Source organism: Gracilinanus agilis, chromosome 2 (genome assembly GCF_016433145.1).
Source record: "Gracilinanus agilis isolate LMUSP501 chromosome 2, AgileGrace, whole genome shotgun sequence".
In the NCBI taxonomy this organism is placed as follows: domain Eukaryota; kingdom Metazoa; phylum Chordata; class Mammalia; order Didelphimorphia; family Didelphidae; genus Gracilinanus; species Gracilinanus agilis.
This window is the reverse complement of record NC_058131.1, coordinates 499674716-499687514: the sequence shown is the minus strand read 5'-3', so window position 1 is coordinate 499687514 and position 12799 is coordinate 499674716. Positions and strand designations below refer to the sequence as shown.

Genomic DNA, 12799 nt, shown 5'->3' with positions numbered 1-12799 from the left:
AGAATTAGCCCAAAAGAAGCTAATGTTCATCATCTATAATCAAACCTGAGGGATTGGTCAAAATGAGATCCTATGGAAAGTTTATTATTATTTAATTCAAGAAATAAGAAGTAGGAATCTTTATATTTCATGAAAACAGAAGTACTTATTTTCATTACTGGTTGGTGAAAAATATTAAGATTTTTAAGAGTTCAATTTTTTTGCTCTAATATTTCTACATTCAACAAGCAAGCAAGTAAGCTAGAAACTATTGAAGAGCCACAACTTTCCCAAGGTAATAAAAAGTGTGGAAGATAATAGATTTTTAAAAAATGATTACTAGAGTATATGTGCTCAAATTAGTTATCTTAGGAATTGTCTGTTTGAGATGAGACTAAAACTTGAAAATGTACAATTTATTAGTGTTTCCTGCATGCAAGTCATGCATATACATTTACATGCATATATAAGTATGTGCATGTGTATGCTGATAGTTTATGATAAAATTAAGAAAGTTCATTTCATTAAGGCTCATTTGATTTCTCTAATTAGACAGTTATAAGTTTTGAACTTCCTCATCAACATAACTGATATTTATATAGTGCTTAAAACTTTTCAAAATTATATAAATGGCACATATATGTGTATGCACATATATGTACATACATATATACACACATATATTTAGTACCATAACCAAAATACTTCTTGACGATCAGGCAATAAGCACTTATGAAGGGCCCATTATGTGGCCAGTCACCATGTTAAGCAGAGGAAACGGAAAGAAGCAAAACACAGACTCTGACCTTAAGAAGCTCACAGTTTTTTACTTAAAACAGGAAATATGAACTTAAAATATCTTAGTCCAGGGGAAAAATAACTGGAGTTTAAAGGGGAGGGGAGGCTATTAGGGAAGATGAGAGGTACATTATCTACTCCCTTCTCCAAGAGACAGCAAGTAGCAGGAACCTATGTGGAAATTTCTGCTACTTATCGCTTTTCTCCTCTCTGGATTCTCGTTTGCTTTGGACACTTCTTCATCCATGTACCAAGAGTGTAGCCCTCAGAAATCACAACCAAATGGAAAGCCAGCAGGAGAGGATAGTAGAAGAGGCAACATGTACCTTATTTCCTGACAGGCTGGATCTGAGACAGAGGGATGGAAGTCTGGCTAATCAGAAGCAGATTAAGATCCTTGAAAAAACTGGTCAAGGGTCCTGTGTTAGTGAAAATTTGGGGTTCATTTGAGTTTTAAATATTTAGATATATGACAAACTTCCTGTGGACGTTTAGGGGACTTGGAAACTACATTTCCCATGATTCCTCTTGTGATGCAGGTAGACAAGAAGTGTGATTATGTAAAAGAAAAGTATAAGACTCCTGAGATCATTGGAGGCGGTCTCTTTTTGTTACGAGGGATCCAGGTGAGCAGAAGGTATGGCAGGGGATTTGAATTAGATCTTAGCAGGCACGTGGTATTCTTTATTTTTCCAACATGGCCTTAATTAAAATATTAATACTTCTTTTAATATCCATCTATATCACTTTTAATCATAACAATCCAGACATGTTTTCAACAAAGATCCAGTGCTCAGGCTCCTTTGAAGCTCACTTTGTAGCCCAACTGTGTCATGACCAAGCTTTCCACAGTATTCTGCAGCCATTGGGTACTCTCCTCAGGACACACATCTGGTTTCCTCCTCAGAAATTTGTGTGTTTCTTCTTCCAACCCCCTCAGCAGTATATTATTCATATGCTCAGAACAAGTTTGCAGGCATATAGAGCAGAGTAATTATCTATAGGTCAATCAGAGCCCCAGTGCCCCAACCTCTGTATTTGGGAGTGGGTGACAGGCTCCTAATCAGCTGTGTGGGGAAGCCACTTTCTGCAGACATACGACTTTTCCAAGGAATCCAGCCCCACTTACCTGTTAGGCTGAAACCTTTATGGGGGTGAGAGCAGGGGGTAGAGGGAGTGGAGTTAGTTTTTGGGGATGGGTTACCCCCAGACTTTCTGCAATCAGGGAAGGAAGAAAAAAATTGGAGATCTTTGAGGGGATGGGGTCAGGCCAGGTGGCTGGAAGAGGGTACCCCTAGTCCCAGACAGGGGAGAGAACAAAGGAGAGGAGATGCCTGATGGCTCCACTCAGGGACAGGGAGGCTTGGTGTGGAGGGGCAAAGGAGCAACTCATATGCCCACAGAGAAGTTTTTGCTAGGCTGTCTTTGGTACATGTGCCATAGGTTTGCCACCACAGGTCTAGAGCAGTGATGGGCAAACTATTCCCTGCAGGCCAAATCCAGGCCATAGTTTGCCCATCACTGCCTTAAGCAATTCCCTAATCACTGCATCTGGATGTGGGGGCGTAGTAATTAGGGAATTGCTTAAGGCAGTGATGGGCAAACTGTGGGCAGGGAATAGTTTGCCCATCACTGGTCTAGAGTATTTAGCTTCCTCTGTTGGGTGAAAATTGTGAAGTTTTTGGTGCCTTGTGACAGAAATAAAAAGGAGCAGGAGCACAGAGGTAGCTAGATGGAGAGAAGAAGCAACCACCATACCCATGTTGATGAAAGTCACCAACCCTGACACCATGAGCGGGGAATTGAGCAGAGCTAACTGAAGTCTGAAGTCTGAGGTCTGGAAGTCTGTGTCTTCACCCCGGGCAATAAGTACTCCAACCTGTCTAGAGTCATGTTCTGTTTGGTGCTTGCTGCCATCCACCCACTTAAAATAGTGCTTTTCTTCTGATAGCTTAGTGAAGAAGCCCAGGTAATCCCATGTACTAGGGGAGATAATCCTCTTGTGTTGACCCAGGGCCCAGAACCACATCAAAGTGTAGTCTTTCAAGTTGACCTTCACCTTGACCACCTCGGTCTTGTGCTACAGGGACAGGGAAACATCTACCTCCCTGACAGAAGGGAGTAGTTGACTTGGTCTAATGGGGACTCCAGAGCCCTGAGCAATTCCTATTCTTTGTCCTGAAGCTGGTGATCAGTCAGCAGATGCTGGTCATCCATCAGTCAGCAGACGCTGGTGGAGAATGTCAGGATTCTTGTGGATGAAAGAGTACAATGCTTGCATCTGGATTAGGATTTACTTGTACTTGTACACAGTATAAAATTCAGTTTGAAATGTGAACTCAAAGAAAGTGGATTCTTCAGAAGGACGTGAGTGAAACTCCTGGGAGAGAGATCCTAGCAACTAGTCCTTGCTCAGGGGTATATAGAGCTCCTGGTACAGCTGGGTCCAGTTAGAAGGCTTTGTCAGATTCTGCATTTTCTTATACTTTTTTTTTTATCTTTGTAGTCACAGAGGAAATGAAGGGAGAAATAGTAGTAAGTGAGGGATTTACTAGTGGCCTGCTCCAGTTCCAGTTACAAAACCCACAGACAAATTGGGCCACTTAGAACATGCTGAGTCCCACCATATTCTATGGCCTTACCTGACCATTGGGTTGCTTTTCCTAGCCATTACAATGCTTTTGTTAAGTCATAAAGGGGAAAGTGTTTTCCAGGTGCTTCCTGATACACCAGACATATTTATGTATGTTTATACATTCATATGTACACATATGCACATATGCATTTTCCTCATCCTATGTGGCTTTAAATCACGGGCACCGTGATTACAGAGTATTTAGATCACAGGTGCCTTGTGAGCAAAAGACATATGGTCAGTCAACAATCATTTCTTAAATACTATTATAGTAGAGTACAAAATATGACTACCAGATGGCTTGAGTATAAAATATGAAGTAAATATCAAAGACAGATGTGCACTGAAAACATGGTAGAGAGAGAGAGGAATAATAGATACAAGTGTGGTCCTAGTACCAATAATATAATAAAAAAATTATGGAAGAATGAAGGTATGTCTGGACTCATATTTAGGATTGGCCTATTATACATAAATGTGTCTTTGTAAGAAGAGAGAGTGTAAGTGACTGATTTGAAATCTTTATCATAGAGAACTTAATGTTGATGAGTAGTAGCTTTCCTGGTGTTTCTATGTTGGTGTTTCTCCATATCATATAGTTTTATAAGAAGTCTATTTCCACCACTTATTTCTTCTGCAACTTTAGATAAATTTACAAACCTTCCTGAGCCTTAGTCTCCTCATCTATAAAAGAGAGGGTTGGATTAGATGGCCTCTGGCATCTCTTTTAGAGCCAGATCTAGTTCAAAGTCTCAGGCACTAGGCTATGTTCAAACTCAGAAAAGACAAAAAATATTCTGAAACAGTGACAGCGATGGCTCTGGGAGCATCTTTCACTTTCCTATAAACCAGGGGGAACTAGTTTATATAGAGAGCTGGATCTGGAGTTAGACAACTCTAAATTCAAATCTGGCCTCAGAAACTTACTTGTTGTATAAAGTTAGATAAATAAGTTAATTTCTGACTTTTGTCAGTTCTCTGCTGAACATTTCAGTTTCCTTATCAGTAAAATGGAGATGATGATTGCACCTAACTCCCAAAGTTATTATGAGCATCAAATGAGTTAATATTTAGAAAATGCTTTGAAAACACTAAAGCTCTAAATATGCTAACTATTAAATGCTAATTATGAGCATGCAAAGAGTCTGGGAGGCAGAGACCATGGAGCCAAATACCTAGTTCTTTCCTGGGGTAAATTGTTGAAAGGGAAATGAGATTCTCTATATAATTCATATTTTTGGAAGTTATCCTTATTTCCCTTACCATCATCTCAGTAATAATATCTAACATCAAAGAGCCAGGGAAATGCACATTAAAGAGAGATGGGTCATAAGAGATTGGTGTCTGAGATAGCAAGATATAATAACCATTCCTGAGCTGCCATTTGGCTCCCAACTGGTGTTGTCTCAACAACCAGCAGGTTCAACCTGGGATCAAATTGAAAAATAGACTTAGCCTCTCCCTAGGTCTTTCTTATGAATCCTCAGCTATTGTTTCATTATGTCAGTTCTCTGCTGAACATTTCTCAGACTCCCTATTTATTACTAAGTAAATTAATCTCATTTTACAAGTAACATGGAACTTAACTACATCATAGGATATTACAAAAATTAAGAATTCAGAGAAACTTGGAAAGACTCATAGATATTGATACAAAGATAAATGAACAGAACCAAGAAATTATATATGAAAGAAAAAGATATTAAATAATTCAGAACTGTGAGTTAAATAGAAGCAGCTAGAATATGAAGTGGGTAAGAGAATGGGACAGATACCAGTAAGATCAGTTCAAAGCCTTCCTCAGACATTAGATGTGTGATTCCAGATGTGTCAATAACCTTTATCTACCTTAATTTCTTCTTCTGTAAAATGGGAATAATAATAGCACCTATGATCCAGGATTTTTTTGAGGATCAAATAAGAAAGTATATGTACAGCACTTTACAAATATTAATGTGTTATATAATGACTATTATTTATTATTATCATTATTATTGTCTTTACTTAATCAAGATGTTCAAAGGTTCATGAGGAACCATACTTTCTGCCATTCATAAAAGATGGTGGATTAGAGATGTGGAATTAGGCATATATTTTATATTTACTTTGTTTTGCTTGCATAATCACACTTTTTTGCTTCATTCACTGAAGTACAACCAGATTGTGTAACATGAGAGGCAGAGCTAGAGAATCTACCACCAAAATGAAAGAGAGTTTTTTTCCTAGATTTTCTCAACTTCCAACAACCTGTTCTGGTAGAAAAATAACATGTTCTGGTAGAAATTCTACAAACTATCGAAGACTATAAACCAAAAAGGATGGGAAGAAAGAGGAAAATACAGTAAAAAGGAGGATGCCACAGAGATAATCCATTTTGCTGAGCCACCTGGAGTAGTAGGGCCAAACTGAAGAACCAGAGTGACCCTTAGCTACTATTCCTCCTACCCACTTCCCCTTTCAAACTTTTGCTACTGTAAATACTGAAGAGAATAAACTTAAAGGGCTAAATTAAAATTTGGAGAAATGTTGTTTTTTTCTTTTCCTTCTCTCTCTCCTTAAAGAGATAGAACTCAATTCCAGTGTTAACCAAGGTGAAGTAGATTGTTGTGAGAAAGGAGGCCACTGGAAGAGGGATGGGGTGAAGAAATAAGAGGATAGGGAGAGAAGAAGGAAATGAAGAGGGGAGAGGAATAGAGAATGTGGGGAAAAGAAGAAATGGATAGAAATATAATTTTTTCTCAACAAATCATTGAACTATTATTTTTATTATACAAGTGTTACTTTTACAGGTATAAACATACTAAAGTTAAGAACAAATTTCAAAATCTTTAAATGTGGCAGCTCATTTCCATTGTTCAGCTCCTATTCATCTCACACACAGGAGTCACATTTTACTATACATATTTCCTTCAGGGATGGTTCACATGGATGATAGATGAGGAGGATTAATGGAAGTCAATTCACAGATGAAAAAAGAATAAGACAAAGGCATCAATATGTAATCATATAATCTCTTAAGAATCCTTATTCTAATCCCACTAATATCAATGGAGACCTTGAGCAAGGCTACATCTCTCTCTCAGAATACTAAGGGTATCCCTGAGGAATCAGGGGAAGATCATTCTCTAATACCAACTGTTTGAGTCCCCACTAATATGCTTTTCCCTATAGATTATTCATTTAAGTATCATCTAGAAAGAGGTATTTTCTAAAGTTGTACAATAAGAACAGTTGACCCACTAAACAATACAAAGTCCAGGAAACAGTGAGCTCAATCTTCGAGAACACTTTTGGCAAGGGGTCACTCAGAGTTCCTGGTTGCTAGGATTCCTTTTGACCATTCATAGAGCACTCAAGAAGTTCTCTTAGGACATGGTATCATTTCTTTGATGGTTTCCTTATGGAGTTGTGAATCTATGTGAAATTCATCCCTGGCTCCTGAGGGAACATTCAGTTGACCTGGGGATTCGCCTAGAAAACTGATAAGAGACTTCATGTTTGATATACTTTAGTCTTCAAATCTTGAAAGGTCACCTTCTAGCAAAAGGTAATAGAAGAGGAAAAGGAAGAAGGACCAACCCAAAGCTGAAGTTGAGGTCTTTCCTTCCCCTAGGACCCACCTAGAACATGAGCCCAGGATGTGAATTGATCTTTTTTTCCTCTGTGCTTTTGTTCATTCAGTTCCCAATACTTAGAATGCCCTCTCTCTATATATCTTTTATATACCCATATGTCTCTGAAAACCTGACTAAATATACTCAAACTAAAATTTTTTTTTCTCCAGAAAGCTCTGTTCCTCATCTCTACCTGTTAAATCCATTAGAACTTTCTTTGTTTCTGAATTTCACCTTGACCAATGTTATTGCTTGCTATAATTATTCATTTGAATGTGATTTGTATATGTATGTATGTGTGTGTATTTGTATGTGTGTGTGTGTGTGTGTGTGTGTGTGTGTGTGTGTGTGTGTTATTCTGCTATTAGACAATGGCCTAGGAGGCAGTTGAGTGGCAGAGTGGATACATTATTGGCTCCAGAATCAGAAAGACCAAAGTTCAAACATGACCTTAGACTCTCACTAGCTGTGTGAACTTGGGAAATTCATTTTACTTACCTCTGTTTGCCTTAATCCACCAGAAAGGAAATGGCAAACCAGTCCAGCACCTTTTGCAACAAAACCCCCAGGGACAGTGTGGTCCCCAGTGTCATGAAGAGTTAAACACAACTGAATGACTGAATAAGAACAAATGATAACCTTCATGTGGGAAGAGTCTGTGTCTCATCAAAATTTTGTTTTTCACTCAGCAATTTGTACCCCATAGATAGATTTTTTTTAAAAAAAATTATTTCTCCAACAATATGGCCTTTGCTTTTATTTTAATTATTTTGTCTTTTTAAAAAATTTTATTTATTTGTGCATTTAATTTAGAATATTTTTCCATGCTTACATGATTCATGTTCTTTCCCTCCCCCCTCCCATAGCCAATAAACAATTCCACTGGGTTTTACATGTATCATTGATTGAGGCCTATTTCCATATTATTACTATTTGCAATAGAGTGATCATTTAATGCCTACATCCCTAATCATATCCCTATCGAACCATGTGATCAATCAAATGTTTTTGTTCTGCATTTCTGCTCCCACAGTTCTTTTTTTATTGAAAGATTTTATTTAATTGATTGATTTTGAATATTTTCCCATGGTTACATGATTCAAGTTGTTTCCCTCCCCTCCTCCCCCATCTACCTCCCCATAGCCAACAAGTAATTCCACTGGGTTTTACATATGTCATTGATCAAGACTTATTTCCATATTATTAACCTTTGCATTAGGGTGATTGCTTAGAGTCTAAATTCCTAATCATATCCCCATCAACCCATGTGATCAAGCAGTTGTTTTTCTTCTGTGTTTCTCCTTCCACAGTTCTTTCTCTGGCTGTGAATAGCGTTTTTTCTCACAAGTCCCTCAGAATTGTCCTGGATTATTGTATTGCTGCTAGTAGAGAAGGCCATTACATTTGATTGTGCCACAGTGTAACCATTTCTGTGTATAAGGTTCTCTTGGTTCTGCTCCTTTCACTCTGCATCAATTCCTGCAGGTCGTTCCATTTCACATGGACTTCCTTCAGTTCATAATTTCTTTTAGCACAATAATATTCTATGAACAACAGATACCACAATTTATTCAGCCATTCCCCAATCGAAGGACATTCCCCTATTTTCCATTTTTTTGCCATTACAAAGAGCACTGCTATAAATATTTTTATACAAGTCTTTTTCCTTATCTCTTTGGGGCATAACCCCAGCAGTGGTATGGCTGGATCAAAAGGCAGACAGTCTTTTAAAGCCCTTTGGCCATAGTTCCAAATTGCCATACAGAATGGTTGGATCAGTTTACAACTCCACCAGCAATGCATTAATATCCCAATTTTGCCACATCCCCTCCAACATTTATTACTTTCCTGTGCTGTCATTTTAGCCAATCTGTTAGGTATGAGATGATACCTCAGAGTTGTTTTGATTTGCATTTCTCTAATTATAAGAGATTTAGAACACTTTTTCATGTGCTTATTGATAATTTTAATTTCTTTATTTGGCAATTACCTATTTCCATTGTCCATTTTTCAATTGCAGAATGGCTTGATTTTTTGAACAATTGATTTAGCTCCTTGTATATTTGAGTAATTAGACATTTGTCAGAGTTTTTTGTTATAAAGATTTTCCCCCAATTTATTACTACCCTTCTAATTTTGATTGCATTGGTTTTGTATGTACAATACCTTTTTAGTTTAATGTAATCAAAATTATTTATTTAACATATTTTAATGTTTTCTAATTCTTACTTGGTCTTAAAACCTTTCCCATAGATCTGACAGGTGAACTATTCTATATTCACCTAATTAATTTATACTTTTCTCCTTTATATTCAAGTCTTCCTCCCTTCCCCCATAATTGGCTATAATCTTGCTCCTCTGATTATTTGCTGGATCTCTGGGTTTAGGCTATTCTGTCCTGAATGGGCTTCTTCTCTGCTCTGCTGATTGACTAAATTAGGCTGATGTTATTAATGAGACCTGAGATTAGATCTTCCCAAGCTGGCAGCAGAAGCTGAAGATGTAAGTGCTTACTCTCAGTGCAGTCGATGGGGAAGAGGTGTTGGGGCTTCCCAGCCCTATTGATAAGATTAAGCCAGGGCAGAGTTGATGTGCAGACCTGGATGTGCCTTGAGGCCAAAACCTCAAGAAGGGGGGGTGGGGCAAGATGGAGTGTTTTGGCTGTGACTAGGCTTCCCTCTCTGCACTTCTCTTCCATCTGCCTCCCTGCCATCTGTGTTTAATGCCCTGAGCTTGGCACAGTTGTGCCAGCAAGGCATTCCTTCTGGACTAGTGTCCTTGCCTTCCCAGAGATTCCAGGGACTACTGGAGACTCAGCATAGTATGTGGGGGAGAAGTCCTGGGATCTTCCTTCTTCCTTTCCCTTGAACCCAACAGTTAAGAATTCAGCCATTTTGGGGCATATCTTTCAAATTGAATCCAGCAGGAGGATCCCCCAGCTCTGTCCTGTTGTTAGGTTTGGTTTTCTGTCCCCTTGAAGCACTTTGTTTTTGATTGGTATGGAAGAATTTTCAGAGATCTGGACTTTTGCTACATCTAAGCTGCCATCTTCCCAGGCCTTCACTTTTAGAATCCCATAGATATATCTTAAATGTTTGTTGTATTAATTTGAATTGAATCTTGCTCATTTCAAGACCCCAAACCTAAGGTTCACATAGCCTTCTCCTGTTGCTAGCATTCTTCATCATAACATCTCATGCTCATCTAGTATTTCAGGTAGCTTCCCACTTTTTTTCTTACCTAAGTTAAACCTGTGTCTTGAGTTCCATTGAGGAACTGTTTTCAGTGAATAATAATAAATTATCATGCTCTTTGTTCAAGTTAATGCAGTCCTATTTTAACAGGGATTTCCCGGTGATATTACCCTTACTAGAAGGCTTAGTTCCAGTGGTTGGAATTGCAGGCAGTATAGCTGACTGGTAGTGAAACTATTAGAGGCCTCAACTGGATAAAATGTTTCTTGTATCCCTAGAATCACAAAACATAGAACCCAGAGAATGAACACTAGTTGATATGATAGCCTTCCTCAAGTTTCTATGGTATCTATGGGAACCAGTGAAATGTAGTGGGGAAAAAAAGCACTGAATTTGTTGTTAGGGAGTTAGGGATAATATTCTGACTGCTCTTTTATAAGCTAGAATTTCTATAGGGCATTGAGATTTTCAAAGTGATTCACAAATATATTCCTATCACATGCTCAGAACAAGCCTAGAAAATAGATTCCTTCTCCATTTTACAGATGCAGAAACTGAGGCAGAAAGAAGCTAAGTGATTTACCCAGGGTAACAACAAGTGTCTGAGGATGGATATGAACTCCGGTCTTCTTGACTCCAGGTTCAACATTCTATCCATTGCTCTACTTCTCTACCTTTTTAATACTTATGTAACTTTGAGAAAATAACTTCCTCTCTCTGAGCCTCAGTTTCATCATCTGTTAAATGAGGGTATTGTTCAGTGGTAAGTCACAGAATCCCACAATTAGAAGTACCATAATATGCAGCTCAGGTGTACAATGCCTAGTTCAATTTCACTAACTTGAATGACTTAACAATAAGTCTATGGGTGAATAAGTCTTTAAAAGAGCTTTTACAGCAAGCTCATGAGATTTTGTGACATTTAAAGATGAATTACAGCAGGAAAGATGTATATATATAGTAATAGATAGACAGATAGACAAACAGACAGACAGATAGACATATAGATAGACAGACAGATAGATAGATAGATAGATAGATAGATAGATAGATAGATAGATAGATAGATAGATAGATAGATAGATATGAGTTTTTGGAAAATGACTCTGAAATGTAATTGAGTGAAATGAATGTAAAGTGATTCAGTATAGCAAACTGTCTATCAGTTATATAAAATTTTAGAGAGATTTTTAAGCTTTATTAATTTAATGATGAGAGAAGTGTCTATTCTCAATAAGATGTTTGGACATATCCAAAATGTTTATTTGAGTAAACTGAAATTGGGAACATGCTTTCCTTAATCAATGTAATGGGTAGTCAGCCTGACAGAAAGGGTTTTTGCTTTAAAGAATCAGATGAGAGGCAAACTCCTAATATGTGTTGACTGCTTAATGAATATCAGATGTTCAATTAAATGGGTGTAAAGTATATAAGGACCAATACAAGCTCTTTAGAAGAAAACAAGATGTAATTTTAAGAAGATTCTATATGATCTAAATTTAAAGGGTTTTCAAATTAGAATATGAAGATGTCATTTTAATATATATACATATGTATATACACACATATGTATGTGTGTGTCCATGCATGTGCATGTGTGAGTGTGTGTGTTATTAAAATAAGCAACAAGTGAAAATGTAATGAACCCTGGGGAAGAGGAAATTTTAAAATTAAAGATTTGAAGGTTGGGGTGGAGAGATACAATTAATATACCTTAAAGAGAAATAAGAAGGGAATAAGAAGGGAGGAGGTGGGAGAAAAGTAAAAAAAAATGGCGGGGAAAAGGGGACTGATTCAAAGCAAAACACTGGTGTAGAAGGAAATAATAAAAGAAGAAAGACCAGGACTAAAAGAGGAAATTAGAATGATGGGGAATATACAGGTCATAATCATAATTCTGAATGTGAATGGGATGAACTCAACCAAAAAATAGAAGCAGATAGCAGAGTGGATAAAAATCTAAAATCCTATTATATTTTGTTTACAAAAAACACACATGGGGAAGATAATCACAAACAGGATAAAGGTAAGAGGCTGGAGCAGAATGTACTGAGCATCAACTGAGATAAAGAAGGCAGGAATCAAAATCATGATATCTGACAAAGCCAATGTAAAAATAGATATGATTAAAAGAGATACGGAAGGCAATACATCTTGATAAAGGACAGTATAAACAATGAAGAAATGTCAGAACTCAGCAAGTATACACCAAATGGCATAGCATCCAGGTTTTTAAAAGAGCTTAAGGAAGAAATAGATAGTAAAATTATACTAGTGGGAGACCTCAACCTTCCTCTATCAGATCAAGATAAATCAAACAAAAAATGAGAAAGAAGAGATGTGAAGGAAATCTTAGAAAAATTAGTTAATAGATATATGGAGAAAAGTAATAGAGCTAAAAAGGAATATATCTTCTTTACAGAGGCACATGGTACATTCACAAAGATTGACCATGTCCTAGAGCAGTGATGGGCAAACTTTTTAAAGAGGGAGTGTTATCAAGAGTAAATAAGGTAATCTGAGTGGGTCAATGAAGACAATTTGGGTGTGAGGAAGGATAAAAGGGTTATAGGTGATTA

The 12799-nt window shown here is 37.3% G+C and overlaps 1 pseudogene; it reads right to left on the bottom strand.

Annotated features, from left to right (window-relative positions):
- Positions 1-1104: 1104 nt before the first annotated feature.
- Positions 1105-3404, bottom strand: LOC123234028 (annotated as a pseudogene).
- Positions 3405-12799: the final 9395 nt, after the last annotated feature.